The sequence below is a fragment of the Felis catus genome, chromosome A2 (assembly GCF_018350175.1).
Source record: "Felis catus isolate Fca126 chromosome A2, F.catus_Fca126_mat1.0, whole genome shotgun sequence".
Classification (NCBI taxonomy): domain Eukaryota; kingdom Metazoa; phylum Chordata; class Mammalia; order Carnivora; family Felidae; genus Felis; species Felis catus.
This window is the reverse complement of record NC_058369.1, coordinates 57,366,886-57,393,533: the sequence shown is the minus strand read 5'-3', so window position 1 is coordinate 57,393,533 and position 26,648 is coordinate 57,366,886. Positions and strand designations below refer to the sequence as shown.

At 53.7% G+C, this 26,648-nt stretch overlaps 1 long non-coding RNA gene across 1 annotated transcript in view; it reads left to right on the top strand.

Annotated features, from left to right (window-relative positions):
- The first annotated feature begins 420 nt into the window (after window positions 1–420).
- LOC123383787 overlaps window positions 421–26,648 on the top strand; it is an 84,205-nt gene continuing 57,977 nt past the window's right edge. Inside the window, exon 1 of the long non-coding RNA XR_006593996.1 lies at window positions 421–20,512. This is a non-coding gene — a long non-coding RNA (uncharacterized LOC123383787). The remainder of the gene's footprint in view (window positions 20,513–26,648) is intronic.

The window sequence follows — 26,648 nt, the reverse complement described above, 5'->3', positions numbered from 1 at the left end:
AAACCTCCTGCCACCTCTGCTTCTCACCCCTGCCTCATCCCTCCTGCTGTCGTTTTGATGATGAAGCAGCTGAGGTTTAACTCCTGCCTCTCACTCCCCACCGGCTCCTTGCCCGGTAAGTGGAGGGAGAGCCCTGGGAGCAGTACCCCAGCACCCTCAAACCTGGAACAGAGTCGAATCCTTGCCGGGAAGGCTCCACCCTTGCTCTGAGTGATGCAGAGTCATGGCCTCTAAAGATGTGGATGACAACTCACTTCTACAGCATTTGTGATGTGCCGGGGCCCGGTCTGAGCATTCCGTGGGGTCCTCGCCACCCTGTGAGGAGACACTATTTTTACACTCATCTTATAGATGCGGAAGCTGAGGCTCAGGGCCTTTATGAGGCTCCAAACTCCACGCTCTTTACCACGAGACTGCATGGTCCCTTTGGACCCCGACCAGGCCCTAGCTCTCCCTCCTGGTGACTGGTCCAAGACCCGTGGATGGGTCTGCCATGGGGCCCCTCACGGAGTGCAGAAGAGCTTTGTCCCTGAACCCTGGATCCATGGTGGGTCTGGGCCTGCCCTGGGCCTCCTTGGCCCTGGAGGGTGCGCTCCCCAGCTTCCGAGGCTGAGCCAGCCAGCCGGTGTTGCTCCTGTTTGCGGCCGGGGAGTCCCACCTCCAGTTAGAGACTTCTCTCTTTTGTAGGCTCTAGAAACTCTGAGAAGGGCCCTAAATGCTGGGCCCTCGATTAAGGGGTTTCAGAAGGCAGGAGCCTCAGGGACGCCTTGCTTTGCAAAGGCCTTTGTGTTCCAGGAACTGCTCTCTGTGGCCACCTCAAGACGAGGTGTTTTTGACAAACATGTGTCACCTGCATGACACTTGTAAGCAGTTATGCCATGGCCATAAATCTGGGCTTGTGCTGCCGAGTGCGATACCGGCTCCTACATGTGGCTGAAGCACTGCCAACGGTGTCTCTGCTGGTTTGTCTGGCAGTGGGGGGTGCCAGGCTGCTTCAGGACACATCGGCTCCCAGCCAGTGGCTGTATGCTATGAAGGTCCCAACGCCGACGTCTTTCTCAGCATCCCACTCCCCCTTCCTGACCTTCCTGGCTCCCACTGGATGTCTCACAATGTGGACACTTTTGCACCCAGTCATGCTAATTGCTCTGAAAAGAAATAAAGCGGGAGGAGTGTGCAGGGAGTGACGCAGGCCATTTGTAAGAAAGATCTGTGATCTCCGGTTTGTTTAACAAACCTACTGGGTCAGAGCCTGAAGGAAATGGGGGGGAGCCGTGCGGGTATCCGGGAAGAGCATGCTAGTCAGGAGAGCTGCACATGCAAAGGCCCGGAGGTCAGGTTGGGTCTTATGGGTTGCAGGCAGGTGTGTCTGGAGTGCAGTGAGAGGGGCAAAGCTGGGAGCAGGGTGGGAGTAGGGAGCATCGTGTGGGATGGTGAGGCATTTGGCTTTCACCTGGAGTGTCACGGAAAGCGGCTGGAAGGCCCTGGGTAGGTCCAGGAAACCGCAGAGGAGGCCAGATGGCTTAGGCGCAGCCGCTCCCGGGCCAACTAGACCTTGGTCGTAACTGTGCTGACTGTAGATCCTAGCTGTAGAGCGGAACCCAGGTGACAGCAAACATGAGGGCCAGGTGACGGTCCCGAGGCCACCAGTCCATCTGTCTGCAGCCAGGCCTCTGCCTATAGATCCTGCAGCCTGTGCATCCTGCCCAGAATGCTGGGATGCCGGGATCAGTTAGGTTCTGCTGCGGAATAACCACCCCGAAATGTAGCGGCTTGCACCAACTGTTGACTTAGCTGGGCAGCTAGCTGCTCGGGCAGGTCTTCCGGGCTCCCTCAAGCATGTGTGGTCAATGGCAGGGGTCGGCTGATTGCCGGCTGGCTGTTGGCCGGGGCGACTAGGGGCGGTGGTGAGTAGGCTACACGTGTCCCATTCTTCCAGGAGGCCGTCTGGGCTTCTGCACATGGTGGTGCCAGGGTCCCGAGAGGGTGGGCACGCAAGGCCACGAGGGTCTTTGTGGCCTACGCCTGAAAATAGCACGGCATCATTTCCACCACATTCTGTCGGCCAGAGCAAGTCACGGAGCCAGCGCAGATTCAAAGTGGGGGGATCTAGACCCCACCCCTGGTGGGAAGAGCTGCCCCATCATAGTGCAAAGAGTACGGAGACAGGGGACAGGAGGAACAGAGCTGTTTAGGGGTCAACCGCAGTGTCCCGTGTTCTGGAGAGAGGAGCAAGGCAGGAGCCAGGGCCCCAGAACAGTCAGCCATGGCTGTGTCTCTGTCGCCCTGAAGAAACCAGACCCCCAACAATCCAGGACTAGGCAGAGGAAGCTCGGACCATTTGTTCCTTTGTCACCAAATGCCACCTAGCCAGTAGCCATAGACTCAACAGTCCCCATGGAGGTGTCTTTCTCTGGGATGCTTACACCCAAGGACTGCGGAGATCATATGGAACATCGCACACCTTTGGCACCACCTCTTCCAGGAAGCCCTCCAGGCTTCTTCTGGGCTCTCCCAGGCTCACCGCCCTGCCCCCGTCACAGAAGTCAGTGTACTTGTGTCCCTCATTGATGCACGTGTGTGTCAGCCTCCTGAGTCAGAAAGGCCAAGGCCTGAGGACGGGGCTGTGTCTCACTCACCCCGAATCCCTACTCCTAGCTGGGAGTGTGCACTGAGGATGAGGCTGGCAAGGTATGGGTATACTGGGGACCTGCGTTCAGGGCTGACTCACAGTTGATGTCTGCAAGGGAAGGGGAGGGTCACTGTACCTGGTAGCAGGCCCCAGATGAGCTCGGCCTGGAGCCGGGACGGGGGGTGCTGGGAACGCATGCTGGATGCAGGCGGCAGCCAGAGCTCAGTGGAGCAAGGGCAGAGACCACAGTCCTCTTGCAGACAGAAATGGGTCTCAAGCTCTGGGCGCAGGCACCAAGGCAGGAAGGCAGCCCACAGGAGAGCGTGCAGAGAAGCCACTCCGGGTGTTCAAGGCCAGCACTGGGCAGATGGAAAGGCAGGCAGGACCTGCCAACCCCGAGGGAAAAAGAAACATCAGCCACGTTTGGCTATAGTCAGCTTTCGTTTACTGGAGTTTCCCTTGCCTGAGATCCACTGTACCCAAAATCAATATTATTAACATTAAAAAAGAGAAGCCAACTAGGAGGTAGCAACCCCGAATGCACTGTGGTTTCGGTGCCATCCCAGCGCAGGAGAAAAACCTTCATCACCTTCTCATGCATACCAGAGACAAGGGAGGGAAGAATGGCGGCGGCGGGGGTGGGGGGAGCGGTCTTCACGAGGCCTCCAAGAGTGCCTCCCTGGGGCTCATAGTGAGTTAAGCCAGCCTGGCCTGCGAGTGTGCCAGCTCGTCCTGCCCACCTGGCGTCAGCACCATTGCCCCGGCCTGGGCCGGGCCGTCTCCTGTGGGGAGAGAGCTTGAAGCTTTTGCAGTTTGTAGTGGTCTGTTGTATTTAGAAACCCGAGCATCCCAGGGTCATAAATTACCTTGAACTAGTTTGCTAACCCTTGTGACTCGGTACAGCGCCTTCTCAGAAGCGGCCAGTTATGTCACGGACTGAGTGAGGCGTGGCCCAGTCCCCGCAGCGAGGCAGCGTGTGCCAGGCCTGGCGTGGATGGTAGCCACCCAGGACCACGGGGACGATGCAGGGAGGTGCCGCAGGTCTGTGCACGGCATTTCTGTGGAAATGCACTCCAGAAGGGAGAAGGGTCTGTGAGTCCATGAAGTGGGATTCTCACTCCCGGCACGTGGTCGTGAGAGCTGTACCACATGGAAGAGGCAGAGGGCACCGTGTAGTTCAGCATTCCTGTTACGTCCCTGCTGGAGGATCAGCTCCTGCTGGCACCTTCCCACGGATGGGGGCTCATCGCTGCCTGAGACATTGCACACTGACAGGAAGTTAGCTTCCCGCAAATTCCAGCTCCATCATCTGGGTACATGTTCTGAATCGGTGCTTGCAACAGCCTGGACAGAGTGGGAGGCCGTTGCAAGGCTGCTGGCCAGCTAGGACGGCTCTCCCAGCCTTTCCTCCATTGCCACAGCCCTCTGGCCACAACAGGTGCTAAAGGGCCCATCTGGTTAGACATTCCGAGTGTTACCCCTGCACTGCAAGTTCATTGGCCACGGCAATGTTGACATCAAGAGAAACACGTGTCATTTTCTCATCTCTAGAAAGAGCTCCAACCCCCTCCCCGTTTTTGTAATCAGAAAGCAGAGGGGTGACCCACACTTTCTGGGGTCATGGGGAGGAGATTCAGGTGTGAAGGGAGCATCTGCTTGTAATGTGGGATCCAGTTCCAGGATCCCCTGGCGTTCCTTGAAATTTGCTGGAGAAACACAACCCATTTGATGTGCAAAACCAGGCTTCCAACAGAATGGGACAGCTGAAACAGCCCAAAAATGGACAAACCACATGAAACAGGTTTTGAAGACACTGAATGAACATCAGGCAACAATGGACAGTGATCCCTGAGAGGAGGGAAGTGATCTCAGTGGTGCTCTGAGCATCTTCCTTGGGAAGAGGTCATGACCCAACTTGGCAGGTGGTGTGTGTGTGTGTGTGTGTGTGTGTGTGTGTGTGTAGTAAGGGAGGGGAGGACAGAGCCTGGAGTCCTCCCTGAGTTAAAGAGGTGGAGCTGAGTGTCTGGAAAGACCAAAGCAGCTAGAGCTCACCACAAGTATCAAAGAGGACTGCACGGCATGAAGCGAGTACTCAGGACATCTGCAGAGTTTCTCCCTTGGGTATTCAGTGGAGTGCTGGCTAGGACATGTGCGAGAGAGACTGGGAAATTAACTATCCAAAAGAAGTCGGAGGTAGCAAGTGTCTGCTCTTACCAGCCAGACTAGAAAACCTCATGATGCCTGGGACATTGGCTAAAGTATTCTGAACAGACTTGCCCCAGTAGTAGGAAAGGATTAGCCCTAAGCCAAGCACTGCTGAATTTGACAACCTTAAAAACAAGACACTAAAGGATCAAGTTATTTCCACATAACTTACCATGTCCCAGAACAAAGCTCAAGGTGGTTTAGAGGAATACAAAAATATCCAGCAGGGCGAAATTCACAAAGTCTGACGTCCAGTGAAAAGTTTTATGGCATGGAAACAGGCAAGAAAATATGACCCATAGGAGAAGAAAAATTCATCAAACTGGCCCAAAATAAACACTGATGCTAGAATTAGCAGAAAAGGCCATTAAAATAGTTATTATAACTGCATGCCATATGTTCAACAGGTTGTGTATAAACATGCAAGATTTTTTTTTAACTTGTAAAGATTAAACTCTAATGCAGTCACAAAAAATATTCAAATAATTTTAAAAAAGGGTTAGGAAAAGAAGAAAAATAGAACAAGGAACCAATGAGATAGAAAGAAAACAAACAGATATGTCTAATCATTTCAGTATTCATATTAAATGTAAGTGGCCTAAATACACTAATTAAAAGGCAGTGATTGTCAGATATGGTGGGGGTTTTTTTCTTAATGTTTCTTTTTGAGAGAGAGAGAAAGCAAGCAGGGGAGGGGTAGAAAGAGGGAGACACAGAATCCAAAGCAGGCTCCAGGCTCTGAGCTGTCAGCACAGAGCCCAACACAGGGCTGGAACCCACAAACTGTGAGATCATGACTTGAGCTGAAGTCCGGCGCTTAATTGACCAAGCCACCCAGGCACCCCAGATTAGATGTTTTTAAAAAGCAAGAACTATGTACTACCTACAAGAAATACCTTAAATATAAAGATGAAAATATGTTAAAAGTAAAAGGATGGAAAACAGATGTAATAAACCAGGGGCCACCAGAAGGAAGCAGGGCTCATGACTGAGCCAGAGAAGCCTAGGGGAGCCAGGAGCTCCCATGGGAGGTGCACCTGAGAGCTCCTCTGCTCATGAGTCAGGGGTGGGGTCACTGCCCATGACATTTGCCAGTTATGCCACCAATGGCAGTCCTACCGGTGCCCTTTCTTGAGTTCTGTGTGTGAGCCCTGTCTACCTCTTCACAGTCTGGGCATCTCCGGTTTGCACAATTGCAATCCACTGTGGCTGTGGGGGGAGGGAGGATGGGAGGTGCCACTAATAGCCCCACTTTACAGAGGAGCCACTGCTCACCACCTGTCAGAGTCCTGTGGGTCTTTATTGAGATCCATAGACTATTCTGGCAGAGCAGGGCCTCAGGAATCATTGAATATGAGCCCCCCTTATAGGCAGAGAAACTGAGGTTCAGGAGTTGAGCACAACTTCCAATGGTTAACACTCTGGAGTCCTAGACTCCCCCGCTTTAGGGGCGCAGTTTGGTGAGCTCATCAAGACCCCTGAGAAGCTGCCCTCCCCCAGCAGTCACAGCTTACTAAAGCAACCAGGATGACCTGATCTATAAATGGGGTCCTGACGTTCCGCTATCACCACCCTCCCCCTGCCCCCACAGGCTGCTCACCCTCACAGCCTTGCAAAGGGGCCATGCACCCTAATGTGAGCCTCCTCAGGGCACAAAAGGGTTGCCAGACTGAGGATTGGAGGGAACCCACACTAAGCAGCTGGATTGGCCTGAGTGGGCAGCATCTCTTGGGCTGCTCTCGTCCAAAAGCTGCCATACCCCGATACAGACAGAAGTGAGCATGCCTGTGTTCCAGCAAAACTTGACTTACAAAAGCAGGCAGCAAGCCACATTTGGCTCAAGACCCGTAGTTGGTCAGCCTTTGTTCTACATATAGCAAGTCCCATGATAACCCAGATTGATCAGCCTGACTCCAGGCCAAGCGGCAGACCTGCTACGGGCCCAGGGCAGAGTAGGGTACTGGGGGGCGCAGAACTGGGCCTGGGTTCCATGTTCCGTCACGCACTATACTCCTAGCAACTTGCTTGACGTCTCTGGGCCTCACTGTCCACACCTGAAGGCTGGATCCGGAGTGCAAACTCAGAGCTGCTGGGGCCACATTACCACATAACGGAGAAAGGCTGGCTGGTGGGGAGACTTGGGCCCATCTAAGGACTCAGCTGGCTTCTCCATTGCCGCCAATCATCGCCGATAGGGACACTGGCCCCCAACATTTCAGAAGTCACAGGCCACATTTAGATGTGAACCCTCGTGGTTGTATGCTGGCCACTGACTCAGGCCAGCCTGACTTGCGTGGGGCCGACCACACCCACAAGCCGTGTCCCTTTGCGACCCCTCAGCTCAGGGCTTGTCTGCTTTTACTAGGGGACAGAGAAGACTGACTTTCCCAACAGACGCTGTTTTCGGGTTTGAAACGAGTTGCGGGGGTGGGGGGTGGGGGCAAACGTTAGAAATAGACTCCCTTGCCTCACCCGTACGCCTGTGTTCGTTTCCACCTGGTAATAACCTTCCGAGGCCTTCCATGTTGAGCTCACATATCTCAGACTTAGCCTGTGCAAAACCTTCTTGGCTGGGTTTTTCTTAATCATTTGCTCAGTGGGTGTATTATTTGACATGTAATTGTCTTCCTGGGAGATTAACTTTCAGGGCCCTGAATGGTCTTTATTAAAATAAAGAGAGCGGTAAATTCGAGCCCTGTCCCATGGGGCATGCAGGAGACCCAGCACACCTCATACTGGGCGCGCGCATGAAGACGTTCCTCTCAGTGGGAAAGGGTCACCAGCCTGCACGTTCTCCAAGCCCTCCTCCTTCATTAGACTGACGCTGAAGGAGTGAAGGAGCTCCTGGTGGATCCGAGGAGTTGGGATGCTGCTGCCCCCTGGAGGGCCCAGAGCCTGGTGTCGTGGTGAGGAGGATGTGGATTCGCCTCCTAACCTATCCAGCAATGAGGCCATGTGACCTCGGCAAGGTCCACCACTCTCTGAGCTCCAGGGTCCTGGGCAGCAAAGTGAAGCCGCTGGTGGGGACCTAGTGGAAATACTCTTCCTGGGAGTCTGTGCTGAGCTCCAGCTTTGAGAGCACTGGTTATCCTGCAGGGCACAGTTAGCAGTCTGCGACCCACATGCTGCCTTACCCCTGTGTGTCTCCTGAGTGTGCAGCTCTGTTCAGCTCCTGGTTCCCCTCCCCAGCCCCTCTATGCATTCATTCATTGTTTCCTTCCTTCCTTCCTTCCTTCTCACACTCAGTCCATTCTCCACTGGACAGCCAGAGGGATCCCGATAAAAGCTAGGTCAGTGCCAGCCCCTCAGCCCCCTACCATGGGCTCCCTCCTCACGCACAGTGAGAAACAGCGTCCTCCCCATAACCCTCATGGTCCTGATCATCTGCCCCATCATCCTTCTGCCCTCATCTCTTCCTGCGGTCACTGGCTGGGTTCCAGGCACACTCCTGCCCCAGGGCCTTTGCACTGGCAATGCCTTCTGCCTGGCTCACTCTTCCCCCCGGACACCTGCGTGGCTCCCTCACCATCAAGTCTTTACATGGTTTCATCTCCTGGGGGCCTTCCCTGACCAGCCTGTTTGTACTTGCAACATTAACCCCTTCCCCTGAGAGGGTATTTCTATCCACAGTGCACGTCACCGTGTGCCAGATTTGGTTTACTGTCATCCCCCTCGCTGGAAAGCGGACATCCTGCAGGCAGGCCTGACCCAGGGCAGGTGCTAGGAGCTCTTGCCTGCCTCTGGCAGACCTGGATTATTTCCACCCAGCCTTGAGGGATGTGGTCTTTAGTTTGGATGGAGGGCCCATTTCAGTCTCCTGCTGCCTTAGCAGTGCCCTGAGCCCGGGGTAAGTTCTGGAGGGCTGCACAACGCCCAGCTCACCCGGCAGCCCCTGGTCTCTTCCCTCCATTGTCAGAGCCAGGAATTCCGCAGCCTGGCCCAGTGCCCAGCCCCTGCGACGCTCCGCTGATTCCGCGGAGGGGAGCACCTACTTCCTGTGGGCCAGGGACTCTTAGCCCCGTTCTTTCCCTTTTGCTCTTTGTAGATGGCACCGCCCCAAAGCAGGCCCCAAGCCTATCATCCTCCAGAGACAAAAACAGCCGGTTTGTGCCTCCCTGGCCACCCCTGCTTGTCCACTCAGGACTGGCCTTGGCCCTGTTGTGCCCTGGCTGCCCAGGACCTTGACAGGTGGCATCTCAGAGCACGTCAGCTTACGGGTGCACAGCTCTGCGTAGGGCCTTGGTCCCTGGGGCAGCGAGCACCTTATCCCTACAGGGGCCAGGAGGGTCCGTGCAGAGTAGGGTGGTTCATTCAAGTCGTGTCATGCGTCCATATGTCTGTCTATCCTTTCAGTAAATAGTCACCAAGCAGCTGTTCTCTGCCTGGCCCTGCCGTGTATGCTGGGAACAGGATGAAGCCCTGTCCCGATGGGGCCGGCCTCCCCTCTCCAAGCCTTAGGGCCCTCCTGTGTCAAATGAGAGTAATAACATTGGCTTCCCGGGAGGCTGTGAGGAGTACATGAGACAGATATAGAACAGAATCAACAAATGTTTTCTGTCAAGGGCCAGACAGGAAATATTTTAGGCTCTGTGGGCCATACAGTCTGTCGTCACCACTCAATTCTGCAGATGCCCCAGCCACTGACGACATGTCAACGGTGGGTGTGTGGCTGCACTCCAGTGAGACCTTAGGAAAACAGCCGGTGGGCCAGATGTGGCCTGGGGGCCGTGTCCTGCTGGCCTCTGGTGCAGAGTGTCTGGGATGGGCGCAGAAGGGACAGCTGCTGCTCTAATCATGGCTGATGATGATGGTGGTGATGCTGTCCTCCTCTGGGACCCAGGACTACAGGAAAGTTGCGGTCTGGGGTTGCAGAGTGCTGGGGGCAAAGCAGGCACGAGGTGAGCGAGATTTCAACAGCACCGCTTTCTGCTTCCATCTGTTTAAGTCTCACTTAGTCTGTCTGGGTTTCCCTGGAGCCGCACTTAATCCCTAACAGGGCAGGGTAAGTTCTGGGAGAAGGGAGAGCTAGCACTTAACTCATGGCCGAGGTCGGCCAGGAGGCCCCGCAGAGGCGGCCGATCTCACCCTGCCTGGTGCCACCACTTTGAAGCAAGCCTGGGCTGTGCCCTCGGGGGCAGCTGAGTGCAGGCAGGGGCCCGGCAGTTCTCATGCGTCCTGCTTTATTGCCCGAGAGACTCCTCCGCTGGCACTGTCTTTTTCCCTGGTGCTCCGAGATCCCTCTGCTCATTGCTCTATGCAGCCCCGTCTCAGATTGTGTTCTAAATTCTTCTTAGTTAAATGTTTGCCTCCTCCCTCTAGACTACGAGCAGCTCCTCCTTTGGGAAGGGAAGAGGAAGAATTAACATTAATTGAATGTGTGCCACGCGGAGGCCTTGGGGACGAGGAGTTCAAGGAGACCAGAGAGGTCCCATGCCTGCCCAAGGGCACACAGATTAAGAGCCACGGAGCTGGGATCTGGAGTTGGGACCCTCCCTTGCTCCCTCGCCCTGTGTGCGCTCTGTCTCATCCTGACAGGAGAGGCCAGGCATGAGGAACACAAGTTGAAGTCAGAGAGGCTGGGGCTGAGAATGCCTGCTCCCACCAAGCGTCAGGTTGCTCATCTGTAAATGGGACACAGCGACGGTCACCACCTCTCAGAGTGATCCTAAGGATCCAGTGAGGTCTGGAGGGAGGGAGGAAGAGGGACAGAGAGCCCTCACCCTGTCTCTTGGGGCCTGAAGGTCACTACCGCTGGAGACTGCGCAGTCAGCCCCATGCACACCCTTCTCCCTGAGCTGGAGTGTCAGCGGCAGGCCCTTGTGCGTTACGTCCTCACACTGTCCCTGTGCCAAAGGAGTGCCTTCCAAAGAGCATGCCCCCGTGGCCAAAAAGAGTTCTGAAAGCCTTCCTAGGAAAGTGGGGAGCAGGAAGGGGTCTGCCCTTTGCCCCTACCCGAGTCATTGACCGGTTCCCAAGTGGGCCCACAGAGAACCCAGGAAATGGTCCTTAGCTCACAAGGTAGGGTGTGATGGCCTTCTGTGCTGACAGAGAGGCCAACAGAAATGCTGTGCTGTGCTGTGCTGTGCTGGGAAAAGCAAAGCCCACGCCACGTTGGAAAATCAGGGTTCCAACCCACTCTTTTTTTTTTTTATTAATGTTTATTCAGTTTTTGAGAGACAGAGAGTGAGTGGGGAGGGGCAGAGAGAGAGGGGGAGACACGGAATCCAAAGCAGGCTCCAGGCTCCCAGCCGTCAGCACAGAGCCCGACACGGGGCTCGAACCCACACACCGCAAGATCGTGACCTGAGCCGAAGTCGGACGCAAACAGACTGAGCCACCCAGGCGCCCCCCAACCCACCCTTAATCCTGGCACCCCATAGTCAGCCTCATCGTCGTCCAGCGTGATCAGTATCCCTACCACCGCCCTCATCCTGTGCCCGTCGGAAGCCAGACTGCCCCACGTGCACTGTGTGAGGGTCCAGTTCTCTGGGTCCCTTTCGAAGGATGGGGTTGGAGGGACCAAACAGTGTGCTCACGTGGGGAGGTGCTTTTTATTTTCCATTTCCTTTTTAAAATCTACATAACATAATATTCGCCATTTTAACCATTGGTGTGAGGTGGAGAGGCATAAGTAACCGTCCCCACCATCCACCTCCGGAACTTTTCCATCTCCCCAAACTGAAACCCTGTCCACATTAAACACATCTCCCCAGGCTTCTCCCCCGCCTCCCCCCGCCACCCCGGCGCCTGCAGCCACCATTCTGCTTTCCGTCTCTGAGTTTGATGACTCTAGGGACCTCATACGAGTGAAGTCATGCAGTGTTTGTCCTTTTGTGATGGGTTCATTTCACTTCGCATAATGTCCTCAACGTTCATCCACGTCGCAGCATGTGTTGGAACTTCCTTCTTTTTTAGGGCTGCGTGATACTCTATCGTATGGCTCGGTCACGTTTTGTTCTCTCCATTCATCCATCGTTGGACACTTGGCTCGTTTCTGCCTTTCAGCCACTGTGAATCACGGTGCTCTGAGCGTGGTGTAGAGATGTCTCTTTGAGACGCTGCTTTCCATTCTTCCGGGTACCTGCCCGCAAGTGGAATTGCTGGATTGTAATGATAATTCTACAGTAAGTTTTTTGAGGAACCGCCCTACTGTTTCCCACAGCTGCTGCACCAGGTTACGTTCCACCAGCAGTGCACGCATTTCCCCCACATCTTGCCCAGTGCTGTTCTGGGTTTTGGTAACCGCCATCGCTTGGGTGCGACGTGGTATCTCATTGTGGTTTTGGTTTGCATTTGCCTAAGTTGAGCATCTTTTCATGTGCATTCCGGTCATGTGTATCCGTTCAAGCCCTTCATACGTTTTTTTCATTGGGTTGTTGTTTTTTTCTTGTTGAGTTTTAACAGCTCTTTATTCTGGATCTCAATCCCTTACCAAATTCATGATTTACCAATATTACCTCTCATTCCGTGGGTTTTCTTCTCGCTCTGTCGACGCGTCCCCTTATATACAAAAGTTTGTACTTTTGATGAATTCTGGCGTAGCTGTTTTTTTCCCTTGGGTCCTGTGTATGTTTTGTCTCTGACTGCTTTAGTATTATATCCAAAAAAATAATAATTGCCACACCCTGGTGTCATAAAGTGTCATAAAGCTTTCTGTATGTTTCTAAGATTTTTATAGTTTCAGTTCTAATGTTTAGGTCTTTGATCTGTTTGAATTAATTTTTTATATGGTGTGACGTTTGGATCTGACTTTATTCTTCTGCATGTGGAATCCAGTTTCCATGACCCCATTCGTTGAACACTGACCTTTCACCCTGCAGTGCTCTTGGCCCCCTTGTCTCAGACCATTTGACCATGTATGTGAGGGTTTATTTCTGGGATCTCTGTTCTATGCTGTGTTTGTAAAGTTTTATTGGAACATGGCCATACCGTTCACTTATGTATTGTCTACAGCTGCTTTGGAGAGAAAACAGAGTCAGAGTAGCTGTGACAGAGAAAGTCAGGCTCTGGGGGCAGCTGGGTGGCTCAGTCGGTTAAGCATCTGACTCTTGATTTTGGCTCAGGTCGTGAGCTCTTAGTTTCGTGGGTTCAGACCCAGCATTGGCTCTGTGCAGAACCAGCTTGGGATTTTCTCTGCCCCTCCCCTACTCATGCTGTCTCTCTCTCTCTCTCTCTCTCTGTGTCTCTCTCTGTCTCTTTCTCTCAAAATAAATAAATAGACTTTAAAAAAAAAGAAAGAAAGAAAGAAAAGAAAGAACATTAGGCTGCCAAAGGCAATATTACCGTCTGGCAATATGGTCCAGTCTCCTCTGCCTGCATGGCTCTGGGACGTGAGCTCCCTGGATGGCTTCTTCCATTTTCCCCTGGCAGGCAGTGCAAGGTTCACCACCTAGTAGGTGCTCCACCACCTAGTAGGTGCTCTGCCAGTGGTGTGGGTTTGTTGCCTTCTGTTGACCGGGAGGATTTTCAATGGCCTCTGCCTTGGTACACTTCCAGACACATAGTGGCAAAGACGTTAAAGTACTACAGGACCTCTCATTCATTCCCTAGGGGCCCTTCGTTTTTTCCCTGGTGGCCCCTCCTTCACGCCTCAGGACTTCTCCTTCCCTATTGATTTGACTAGAGGAGAAACTGAGATGCATAGTTGAACTATTTCACAGCATCCTGGAGGCTCCCTGCTGCACCAGATGTTAACCTTTTAGTTGCTGAATTTGGGGAAAGTGGGGAGCAGTTCCAGGCAGGCAGCCAGGCAGTGGGAGGGGTTCAAGGCAACTTACCAACCAGACAAGGGCGTTTTACTGGTTAACAGTACCGTGAATAGCACTGAGGCAAAGGCCTACAGCAGGCCATGGTCCATGGGCAGTGCCCACTCCAGGCGCCTGGCCCCGGCCACTTGTTGGGGCCACAGATGCAGTCACAGGGGCCAATGTGTTCTGACAGCCTCCAGTCCAGGTGCTGGAGTGTTCCACTCCCCAGCGCCTCTGCTGGCGAGACAATGCATTACCGTCCTGCTTTACAGATGAGGAAATATGTTCAGAGATTTATCTGCGGTCACAGAGGGAATGGGGACACCCCCCCCGGGGACATCTTGGGGGTCCAGACCCCTGAGGGACACTGTGACTCAACCCCATTTCTTGCAAGACTCCCATCCTGAAATAGGGCCCCGCCGAGCACCCGGACAGGTAGAATGTCCTGGAGCAAGGAGGGAGAGGACTTGGCCACAGGAACAGGAGAGGGGGTGCAGCGGGGATGGGGGAAGGGAACAGGCTAAGCCTGGCCAGGCCCACGTAGGCAGCAACCGGACGGTCTGAGCATTTCATTGCCCACTCAGCCATGGCACACCCCAGCTCAAAGATCATCTCTTCTGGCTCCCTTTAAACAATAGAAAGAAATCCAAACCTCCTGGCCTTCAAAGGCCTCACCCGAGCTGTCCAGCGCCTTCAGCCCACCTGCCCAGCACCCTCAGGGCTCACCCACACCCCACCCTGCCCCCTTACCCCACTAGCTGAAATACCACCTTCTCTCCAAATCTCCCCGATGCTTGGCCCTCCTCTTTGGCACTCCACCATCTCTTCCGGGTCACACGGTCTGAAATTTTTTATATTCAAAATGTCAAACCCATGGAAAAACTGGAACAACAACATGATAAGTCCTCCTATAGAACTTTGCCTGGGTTCCCCAACGGTCAGCATCTCCTGTGAGTGGCCACTGCATCCCTCCCTGGGAATACACACCAGTCTACACCTTTTGCCAACCAGCAGGCTGTAGATGCTGTGACAGCCTCCCCCCCAACACCTGAGCACAGGGCTGCCGTCCTGGGGAACCTCACCTAGGAAAAACGACACTAACTCAGTAACTTCATCCGCAGCGTTCAGGTTCAAAAAACAACACAGGAAGTCATCCTCTAGATGACCAATTAAAGCTGTAATGGGACTGATGTGCCTTTGGCCAGTGTTCCCAGCCCAACGGGCGCCTGCTGACTCTGTTTGAGGTGTATCCTGGCAGAACTGTTTTGTGCATCGTCAGGTACACACGAGCACAAAGCTGGTGGCGCTCTGCATACATCTTCCTCTCTCAGAAATAGAATTACACTGCGTGCGGAATGTTTTGCAACTGCCTTTGTACTCCCAGAACTTTTCCACATGTCATCCTGTGACCTGCAGCTTAGGGTGTCCCACAGCGTATCTTTGCCAGTCCCCCACGGAGGTTCACGTCCAGCTTGCTTTCCTTTTATTTGACCAGCCCTCGCCACATCGGCAGCGTGGCCAGCTCCCCAGGGAGCCCCCTTGCTGCCAGCAGCCACCCCCCCATCCTGCAGGAGACCCTAAAACTCCCAGAGTGTTGACGTCTCGTGCCCTCGCCCGGAGACACCCGGAGACACCCTCACCCGGAGACAGAGCCAGGATTCAAACCCAGCCTGGCACCCAGGAGACGTCCCTGTCCTTCCTCCCTTTTATGACTGCCTGGTTGTTGGGCAGGGATGGCTCCCGGGGCTGATAGCTGGTACCTCTCCGAGGGACACTGGCATGTGTCATGATGGCTCCTGGGGAAGTAGAGAGGGTGGGCCTGGGCATCAGGTCTGTATCAGACCCCAGCTCTGCCCCTACCTGCTGTGTGACCTGGAAACTGCCCTGGCCTCTCTGTGCCCGGCTTTCCCAACCTGACTCGTAGGGTTGCTGTGCTTGGCACGCAGTCGGCTCTCCATCGAAGGACAGAAGCCAGTGCTCCCAAAGGGACCTTCTCTTACGAGCTGAAAGGTGACACACGTGGGCCATGTGTCACCCAGAGCTGCTCCTTGACAGGCGAGGCTAGTGTGACCCAACAGGTCCTCCTGCCCGCACACCCCTCCCACCTGAGGCCTTTCCCTTGTCACTGACAGTGATGAAGAGCAGGTCACATTGCCCCAGGAAGTCTGAACTGAGTTTGTGTGACCGGGGTGAATCCCCCGTCTCCCACGACTGGGTTTCCTGGTCGTTTGAATAAGGGACAGAGCGCCACTCACTTGGGTCTTAGCTGCAAGGCCCCCAGGGGCACGATTTACTAATTGCCCACTGCTTGGGGGCCGGGAGGTATGGATTCCAGGGCACATGAGCCTCTGCCCGGGGACTTTAGGGGACTCCAGGGGACTCATGCCCAGCCAGCCTCCTAGAACAGGGTTAGCGATCCAAGGCCAAGTGCAACTTGTTGGGAAAACAGCCCTGCCCACCGCTGAAAATGTGACTGTGACACATGGCGGGTCCCAGGTGCCTGAACCCCTGTCACCCAGAAAGCAGAGCTGGAGAGTGTGGCCTACCTGTGGCTAAGGTTTGTTTTGCACCAGAACAGCAGAGCTGAGGAGTTGTGGCAGACACAAAGGCGGAGTAAAATGCTTTATGGAGAAAGCATTCCGACCCTGCCCTGGAAGACAGGGATCACGACAGCAATGATAGCGTGTCTGGGAGCACACTCAGCCCCAACCAGCTCCCGAGCTAACCCGGTGTTACCTCGCTTAATCCCCCCCCCCCACCCTAAGAGGGAGGGCTTTCAAGAGTCCCAGTTTACAGATAAGAAAACTGAGGCTCGTTTTCCTTTTGATGACTAAGCGATGGAGCCAGCTTTGAATGCCAGTGTTCCTATTTCAAAGCCACGTCTCGCCACCTGGTTTGGAGAAGGGGCGGGTCCAGGCGGCTGGGACACTCCATCTTTCACACATACAGCCCCCCTCCGGGGCCTGCCGTCCCGGAGGCAGCTGGATGAATCCACTTAATCGATTTCCTCTAAACCCACTCAATCCCTGGCGGCAGCTCTCCTGCCGGCCTGACACTTTGCTGGCTGAGGTTTTCTGGGTGAATCCTCGGCGCCCGCCCACCCGCCCTGCTTGGTCAGACAGACCCCTCCCAGCCTTGTGATTCTAAACCCTCCGCTCAACGTTTTACAGAACTGCATGATAAGAGGCCTGCTGGCCTGTGTGCGAGGGGGAGTTTATTGGGGTGGCCTCTTAACACTAAAGTCAACGCAGGAAGGGAACAGAATTGATGTGCATAAGGGGACTCAACTTGAAGCTCAGAAGCTGTGGCCCCAGAAGAAATCAAAGCTGAGGCTGAGGGCTACAAGAGAGCAGGATTGGGGCTTGACTAGTGGGTTCTCAATGTGCCATTTAATTTAAAAAAATCAGCCCCCTGGATGATACCAGCTTGCCCTTTAAGGCCAGAATTGGCTGACCTAGCAACCTGGGCACCTGTCCATCCCAGGATGTGATTTCCTGGAACAGAGGGCCTTCATTAGGGCTGCTGCCCTCTCAGACACGGGCTGGACCGTGAGGGCCTCCCCCGCGGTGCACCTGCCCACCTGGGCACCCCCTGGACCGTGTGGTCCCTGCAAGAGCAGGGCATTCTTCACACTCGGCTCAGAGGGCCCCAGGGCATAACGGATGGATGACACGTTTATGGGGTCACATGTGTGCCCCTCTGCATGGGTGAGCATGGCACAGCGCAGAGCCCTCCTCCCTCCCCTCCCCATGTCCTTTCCCTTCCCATCCTCTGCACCCCCCTGGTGGAGCGCTGGAGTGAGCAGGAGTTCTGAGCCCCGTTGGGTTTGTTTAGCCAATAAACAAACTTCCTGAAGTCCTAAAGTCATACATAGTACGGTGGACGGGGAAAGGCAGAGGCTCTGGGGTCACACCCTACCCCACACCTCACAGCAAGCCCCCACTCACTTCCAGCCTCTGCTGTCTTTTCTGGAGAGTGGGACACAGTCACCCCACCCTCGAGCTGGGGGCATCCTGTGTACGTGACAACACCAGGCACTGAGTCATTTCAGGCCCCCTGGGGCCTCCGGCTGGAAGCCAGGCTGAGGGCAGGTGAGACCGGTGAGGGCCACAGGGTCGCGGATGTGACACAGTAGCTGTCTAAAGGACCAGGCTGAGGGTGTGCGTTCTAATATCCAGAAACAGGTAGCTGCCACTACCAAATGCACGAGTTAAGGTCATGTTTGCTCTCTCTTGTCAATTATAATCATCCGTTTGAATAGAGGCCACCAGAGTTTTATTAGCGACATTATTGGCTGTCACAGAATGGCTCTACTCCGTTCCTAAAGTGTCCGTACAAAACTGCAATTTCCCCTCTGCTCCTGCACTCACTCTCATGCTCAGCGTCTCCTAGGAGCTCCCCATAGCCTAAGGCCTGCCCCACTCCAGGCCTAAACTGGAAAATGAGGGCCTGCCCACCTTTCCCACCTGTGCTGTGTTCCCACGGTAATGAACCAGCAGTAATCCCGAGCACCCAAGCTGTCCCCACACCTCTGCACCTCTGTGCCATTCCTTCTGCTCTCCATCCCCTGTGCTTTGAGCCCTCAGCTCCCTTATCCACTTGTCCCTTAGAGCTGGATGGTGTCAGATGCTCACATAGTAACCTTTGTTCAGCCCGCCCTGCCTTCTTCCTGTGGATGCTCCACTTGGAGGAATCAGGGTTGGTCCAAGCCAGTCACGGCAACCACTTTTCCTGCAACTGGTGACTGGCTGAGGAAGGGGCTCGGGACCCAGTTCTGGCCAATGAGGTATTAGAGGAAGTCTTTGGGGGCTTCCATGAGAGATTCTCCTTCCTGAGAAGAGGTGGGCAGGGTTCAAGAAGGTGCCCTCTTGCTTCCGACTTGAGTACTAACTGTGCAGATGTGACGGAGTGGAGGCAGCCACATGGCAACCGTGAACCAGTGACACCAATATTTTGTTAACGGTAGAACGGAGAGGCAGGCGGCACCTGGGTCACTGATGACATTGTGAGCCACCAGACCACCTCTGGACCTCCCATCTCTCACATCGTCATTAAACATTCAATGTTAGATGCCTTCATAGTTTAAGCCACTCTTGGTAGGGTTTTCTGTCACTTCAGCCAAACACATCCAACTGATACAGCCTTCTAGTGTCGGTTAAAATGTCTCTGTTCTTAACTAGTTCCCCAGCAGACTTGGATCTCTGCCCCTGTCCCTGTACTCTACACCCATGAGCTACGGTGCTCTGTCTGTCTGGTTGGCCCATTCATGATTGGTCTGTGAACACCTCTGGGACAAGCCTCTGCCTTTTCCTCTCTGGCCAACCTGAGCCTGCACACAGTGGGCCTTTGGGTCACCCCAGGGACCTCACCACACCCTCTCCTCCCCCATCATGGCCAGAGCCTCCAGCCATCATGGAGCCTTCCAGTTCACTTTGGCCCAAGCACTGCTTCCGGACCGCAAGGGCTTCGACAGCCTCTTCAGTGTAAAGCGTGAGGTCTTTCCTAAATAGAGCTTTCCAGCTGTCAGCTCTTGCCTCGTGTGTCCCTTCAAGTGCTAAGCTGTTGATTTCTTGTCAGCTTGGCCTCTCCTGTGGCAGGCACGGGAGGCCACAGTGCACAGAAAGGAGTGCACGAGTGAGACATGGAAAGTGCAGTGATGGATACATCCCATTCCAAACCGAGTGAGACTCTTGGCATGTTCTGGAAAAGACCTCGGGTGTGCAAGTCGGGCGTCAGGTTCCCCAAGGCTCCAAGGAAAGAGATGTCCCAGGCATGATGGAGGGGTGAAGGCTCTTGGCCTCCCTTGTAGCAGCTCCCAATGCCGGCTGTGAATGGGGGACTGCCCTGTTGTCACAGGAGCAGGACTCTGCCAAGGAAAGCAAGGGAAAGAGAGGGATTCTAGTCTTCGGGGAACTGGGAAGGTGTGTTAGTGCTGGGGAAAGAAGGTCCCTGCCTGCCTTCAGTGCACATTGCTTTTTTGAGTCTTGTAACAGGCACATGACAGTTACCAAGTCTCAGGCACCCACAGAATGCCAGGCGTGGGGCCAGGTGCCCTGACACACGGAGAGGCCATACCATGAGGCTTCTCAGGCTGCACACAGCAGAATGCAGGTGTGCAATCTGGGCTCCACACTTCCAAGCTATAGCCCTGTCACCTCCTTTCTCTGAGCCTCCGCCACGTCCTCTAAAATGGGGTCATCAGTTGCTACCTTAACAGGGTCGGTCCTATGAGGATTAATTTGGGTAATGTGACTGGCCCAGCCTATGGCAGGCCGCCAACAGATACTGTGTTTGAATCCATTTGGATCTCCAGGTTAGACTGTGGAGTTTTGCACTGTTATCTCAAAGTCCCCCTTGAACCTAGCCTAAATCCATACTGTCACAATTCCAGGATGCTCCATTTAGACAACTTCAAGGAGCAATTGGAGTTGTTGTTGTTGTTGTTGTTGTTGTTGTTGTTGTTTGATAGCCACTGAGTGACAGAAAAACCAAAGCGGCCTAAACAAGCAATCAAACGAGGCAGGAGAGAATGATTTACGTCCTAAGAAGGCTAAGGGCAGACAGTTTTAGGCAAGGCCGTAGCTGGGTGCTTGATGACATCAGTAGCAATCATCTTTCCCGACCTCTTGGCCTTGCTTACTTTCCTCTGTGCTGATGTCATTCTCAGCTGGGCTTTTCTGTTAGGAAAGCAAGATGGCTCCCAACAGTCACCTTCAGCCTCCCAACAGAGAAAGAACCCCTCATTCCCTATGATTCCAGCCCTAAGGTCAGGACCCACTGGGACCTAACTGGCACATACCCAGTGCTGAGCCAATCACTGTGGCCAGGGAGGATGGCCAGATTGAGGTCGTGTGACCACCCTCCCTAAGGAGACTCCCGAGCTGTTCAACCTGTTTTCCTGTGTGGGAGTGAACCTGAGAGAACAGAGGTTAGTGTCCAGTTGCTGCCTCCTCTGTGCTTAATATCCTGGGTTGCACCTGCTCTTATCCTCTTCCCGCCTCCCACTGTCTTTGTGGCAGCACTTCTTCCCTTCCCCCACTGCTTTCTTCCGTACCATTTCACCCGTACCAAAAAGGACCACGACTTCCTGTTTGAATTCAGGATCCGGGGCCCACGCCCAGCTTCAAGATTTGTTTTTTTGCGTCCCGGTATAATCGTTTATTCAGTCAACCAGTGTCCACTGAGTACCTACTATGTGCTCCCGTGAGTTTTTTCAGGGTCTAATTATTCTGGGTTTCTGGGGGCAAATCCCAGGAGCCTTCCAAGGAAATGAGTTTTGTCTGAGCAAGCATCTAGAGGCTAGCTTCCAGTCCCTCGGTGCCACCCACTGTGTGGCCCTGAGGGAAGTCTTTCCCCTCTCTGGACATGTGCTTTCTTATCTGCAAAATGAGGCACTGGGAAAGTTGAAATCCTGGAGCCCTCTCAGCTCTGACATCCCCTGTGGCTGGGTCTTAGAACAAGCCCCTCCAGCTGAGTCAGCCTGTAAGCACCATGGACAGTGACCACAACACTCCCTCTGCTGCCACTAGGAGCATCGTGGTTGCTGTCCCCGTGGGTGCGCTGAACTGAGTCCACAACCACATAGTTCTGTGTCTGAACCTTCCACTTCTTGGCTAATGAGAACGCCCAGGGCAGAGGAGACCCCGCGGCTTTCTGTGCCTGTGTGGACCCCAAGGCTCTAAGTTCCTGTCAGGTGGCCTAATGCTGCTGCTACAGAAATTCTCTTTTGAGGTGTTTGTGAATCCCAAGCCCTCCCACCACTGAAAGTCAAGTCTGGAACTCTAAAAGGAAGCATAGGGAGGGAGGCCACATGGAGGAGAGGAGAGGATCCGATAGAGGTTGCTATGTGTCCATGGAGCCCATCCTTCCTCTGCCTCCCTGTCCCTCCCTTCTTCTTCTCTCACCCACTCCCCTTTCTCTGTTATAGCCCAAATTGGTCATAGCCCCGTGGAAGAAGAAAGATGCCTGATGTGTCAGTAGGGAGGCGAGGGATCCTTTTGAGGCATGCCCAGTGGGAGGACTTTCTTTTTCTTCCGGTTGAGTCTAGTTTCTCTTCACTCTTTGAACACTTGGAGACATGAATTAATTCCCCTGGTCACTGTGTCACTCATTTGTCGGCTCACTCGGCTGCTCACCCCACCCGTGTCTTCCCATCTTTATTGAGCTCAGCCTTTTTTTTCAAGCAAGAAGGGAGATTTCTTAGGAGAACATAGACAGCCCAAGGACAGGCAGAGAGTAGAGTAGCTGGTCCTCCCCAAAGATGGGAGCCAGCAACTGTTTAAGACATGAGAAGCCAAGCCTGCTGTATCTTTTCGCCATTCTGGGGTCACACATTCACTCACCTCTGCTCCTCTTTGTACATCACTAGACCCTTCCATCTTTTCAATCTCTTGGCTTCTCTCCATTTCCACTGCCATGACCCTAGTGTAAAGTACTTTTCTTTTTTTTTGTTTGGGAAACTGAGGCAGCCTCCTGAATTTTCTCCCGAATCCCACCCTTGCCCACTTCCAATCTGTGTCTCTCACTACAGCCAGAGGGATTTTTAGAAATGAACAGTTTATTCAACAGATTTCACTGATCCTAGGAAAGACGCCAAACTCATAAGCACGGTGTGGAACTGGATTACCACTCCCCCACATTCGGTGCCCTGTATCGAAGTGCCCTGCTCGGTGGGAGGATTATACAGCACGGCCCATGTTGTCCTCAGGCATGGCAGAGGGGCTGCTGAACAGTGAAAACAGATGTGAGCACACGCGTTAAGAACCAGTGAGTAATTTACCACTTTTCTTTTCCTTTTTCCACGACAATGGCAATATTCCAGATAGAGACAGACTGCTCTGTCAACCTGAGTGCAGAGGGGAGAGGAGACGAAGGAGAACCACATGTGCATGTAGTCTGAGACATAAAGAAACTTTATTGTAGGCCACAGAGATTTAGAGGATTGTGTGTTACGCAGCGTAACCCATCCTAACCTAACCGATACGCATAATCCATGAACTCTTGCCCATCGCCCCATTGCTTTGCTGAGGCACCACTGGCCTTTCGGTCCTTACACAAGTTGCTCCCTCCCTCCTTACAACATTTGTCTGTGACTCTCTCTCTCCTGGGAAAGTTCTTCACTCCCACTGTTGGGCAGTTGACAGTTACTCACCAATGAGGTCTTGGCTTCGCTGTGAAGTACTCAGGAAAGGATGGCCTGGTCTCTGTTCAGAATACCTAGAATTTACCTTCTTTGTCATTAGAGCTCTTTCACTACACTCTAAGTGGGAGGAAAACAGAGCCCAGGGATTTAGATCATGCTTCTTTGAGGCCCTACTCCACCCCCCACCCATGTGCCCGGGCCAATGCTGAGGGGCTGGAGGTAAGGGGGAACATCAGCCCTGCGCTCTGCTCCCACAACCTGCCCCGTGACGGGGGAGATAGGTGTGCAAGCGGCAGCATTTGAACCCATTATGATCGTTCTAGCAGGAAATTAGTGTAAAGAGGCCAGCGAGAAGGCCGGGAAGAGGAGGAGTCAGAGATGGCTTTGAGGAGGATTTGGAGGTGTCCAGGTGGGGGGAGCTTCCTGGGAGAGTGGGCGATGGGGGGATCTGACGGAGGGATTGTAGGGCAAGAAGTGGTGCCCAGAGTTTCCAGGACTTGAAAGAGGATGAACCCAGGAGAAGTTGGAACCAGAAGTAAATATCTGGCGTCTGTGTGTATTCCTGGGAACACAAGTGAGCGTTCCTGTTGGAGTGCCTTTGCAAGCTCATGGTGTTGGCTTCTTGGGGTCGAGGGATGGTGATAACGATGACAGTGGGTTCCAAGCCCTTTCACACCGTGGATATCAGTGGCAGGCTCTGATCCGAGGGTGTGGTGGGCGTGTGTGGGCAGCTGTGTTCCCGGACACAGCAGCGGGAGAGACATCTTTGTCTCCACTCTGCTCAATGGACATGTGTGGATGCCGTAAATTCCTGACTTTGTCTTCTTCTAAGAAAACCCGCCACGGCTCTTTCTAGTGAATCAAGGCTTCCTGTGTACACAGCCCAGTAGTCATTTAAAACGTGTGTCAGGTGAACAAAATGAAAGAGAGACGAATCGCCGAAGCATCACGTCCCTGGGTATGATGTCTCTCCGCGTGATCTTGTTGTTAAAAGAATCCGCAGGGACCAGGATGAAAGCAGATGCTCCATGATTAGGGGCTGTGGTCACTCAGCAGGCCCCTGCTCTGGGGAAGTGAGGTGTTTCCTGGGGTTTGAGGGCCCTGATGGGACATGACAGAAAAGCTTCTCAGCCTCCCAGAAGGTTGGAGGGTGGGCAGTGATGCTGGAAAAGTCACCCCCCTCTGTGGCCCTGGAGTTTCTCGCTGTTGGAATAGGGAGGGAGGTACCATTCCCCGACTGCCAACCTCACTGGCTGTGCGGCTGAGGCAGTAGGTGGACAGTTCTCGGAGAAGCCCATTGATTCCAAGGAATTGTGGCTGTTTGATGGTATTATCTTCATGCGGGTGTGAGGTGGACCCTGCTGGGCTCCCCATACTGGAGGGGACAGACACCCACAGAAACTGGACCAGACCCAGCACACAAGCTCTCCTCGGGAAAGCTGACCTCTGTGTGGTGGTTGTCTAGAGGAAGGGACTTCAGCGCTCACTGGGGGGGTGGGGGTGGGAGGTAGATGGAATAGCACAACCAAGGAGGAGTCTTGTGAGCTGGGACCATAAGGGGAAGAAGAGGGGACAGGCGGGGGCAGGGGTGCAGGTAGGGAGGGGAGCAGAGGAGCAAAGCCCTGCAGGCCCAGGCAGACCTAGGCGGTGGTGAAAGGAACGCCATCCTCCTGCCTCAGAGAGCTGGTTGAATCTGGCACAACAGGGCCGCTTCCACGGCTCTCTGGGCTAGAGGGTGAAGCTGAGCTCCTGCCTGGCCCTCCGCCCGTCTTGCCGTTTTCAGGTCCAGCAGAGCTCACCCGCAGAGCGTAGACATGAGCCTGCCCACCCGACGGATGGGAGCACGGGCTCTGGTCAGATGATGGGGGGACCAGGGGCCCTCCCGCGGCGGACCGGAGGCCACAGGCGTGGGCAGTGTAGACGCTGAGGCTGCACGCTGCCAGGGTCCGGCTAGGGTCAGTTCCAAAGCCAGTCGGCTCCTCCCTGGGGCCCTTGGTCTCAGACTAGCTAGTGCCTGCTGGTGAGGCTTCAGAACCTTCCAGACCACAGCTGGAGGGATCTGGGTCTCTCCAGATCAGCACGTAGGTATCACTTAGTGTGCCCTCTCAGACTGGCATCCCCGGCAGCCTGCAGGGCCCAGCTGCGGAGCCCAACGCTGCGTGTCTGTGCTCCATGTGAAACAGTGCTGCAATCCATGAGTAGTGTCCGCAGCGGGTGAGGAAGGGGAGGCCTGGGTTATGCACGCCAGCCATTTGGCACTCCTGGTACACCCCCTCATTTTGCATATGGAGAACCTGAGGCCCAGAGGGAAGAATGCCCTCGTCCAATTGCCTGTCCTTTCACTTCCCGCTCTGGCCTCTCGACGGAACTCTTGGGACCCCCCGTCACACGATGTGAAAACAGTCAACTATGTGTGTGACAAGGAAATCATACTGGATGTGTCTGGACCCACACCATGTTTCTCTTCTTGTTTTTCCCCTTTGCCTCTGTTCTGTTTTAATACTTCCTGTGTTTCGTGCATTCTGAAGGATGGTGGGACAATGAACATCCGTGGGCCCACAGCTCAACTCCAGAACTAGAACATTCCCAGTCACTTCCATCTCCTCCTTGCCTGCAGGTCACCCCTCTCTGCAATTTGGTGTTTGTTTGTTTGCCATTCTCTTGCTCACAGGCCGACTGAATAAGCCTAAACATTAGATTGCTTCTTCGTTCTCAAGCTCTAAAAACTTGCTCTCTGTACGTAGATCTCAAAAATTTGCATTTTTGTACTCAACATTTCCCTCTCTCTGAGCTTGAGCTGTGCTGCTGTGTAGCTGGAGTTTGCTGTCACCAGTGTGGAAAGAAATTGTGTGACTGTGCTACAATTTCTTTTTGCATTGCTCTGTCAGGGAGTATCTGGGTCATTTCCTCTCTCCCCCTCCTCTTGCTAAAGTGCTGCGACGAACTCTTCTTGGGTGTGCCTTGTGTGACTCCTGGGAGTGGATTTGCAGGGTGCTAAGGCATGGGACTGGTCAACCTAACAAGAAAAGGCCAAAGCGGTTTTCAGTGTGGCCAGACCAGCTTTCACACTCATCAACCGCGGGTGCCAGCTGATCTCCATCCTCTCAGACCCTCGGTGCTGTCAGATGTCACATGTCTTCCTCGCTGTGAGCCTGATGGATGTGAAATCTCTCACGGGGACCTTACCTTGCACTTCCCTGCATCCTCGTGACATCGGGCAGCTTTTCCCGAGTTCATCTGTGCACTCCGTTTCCTCCTCTATGACATGCCTGCTGTGGTCTTTTTGCTCATTGCCTCTCTTCTTCCTGTGGATTTGTAGGACTTCTTTATGTATTCTGGATACTGATCCTTTCCTAGTTGTACATATGCCAGAGGCCTTCTGCTTTTAGTCATTTGTCTTTTCACCCGTCATTTGGTGAAAGGAAATTTACATTTTACTGCAGTCAAACCTATCGATTTTTTTTTTATGCTTACTGAGCTTTTAACACTTTGGTAAAGAAATTGTTCCCAACGCCAAGTTTGCAAAGATATTCCCCCACAATATCCCCCTCTTCAACTTCTCTCTTTCAAATATAGATTTTTAATGTGTCTGGAATGGATTCCGATGTCCCAGCACCGTCTACTAACTGGGCCGCCTTTCTCCAGTCACATGTCAAGAAGCCTTTTTAAAACTCCCAAGTACTGAGCTCTTCAGATCTCTGATCATTTGTAGCACACCTGCAGTCATTCATGCCTGCTGTCCGCGTGTTCTCCCCTCTCCCTCTTTCTACCATTGCGATCCCTGGTACGTGCAGGTGCCCCAGGAGGCCCTGTGTAGCCATGTATGGATTTTTATCCTATGTTTCTTTCTTTATCATTTTTTGAGAAGGAGAGAGAGAGAGAGACTGGGGAAGGGGCAGAGACAGAGAAAATCCTAAGCAGG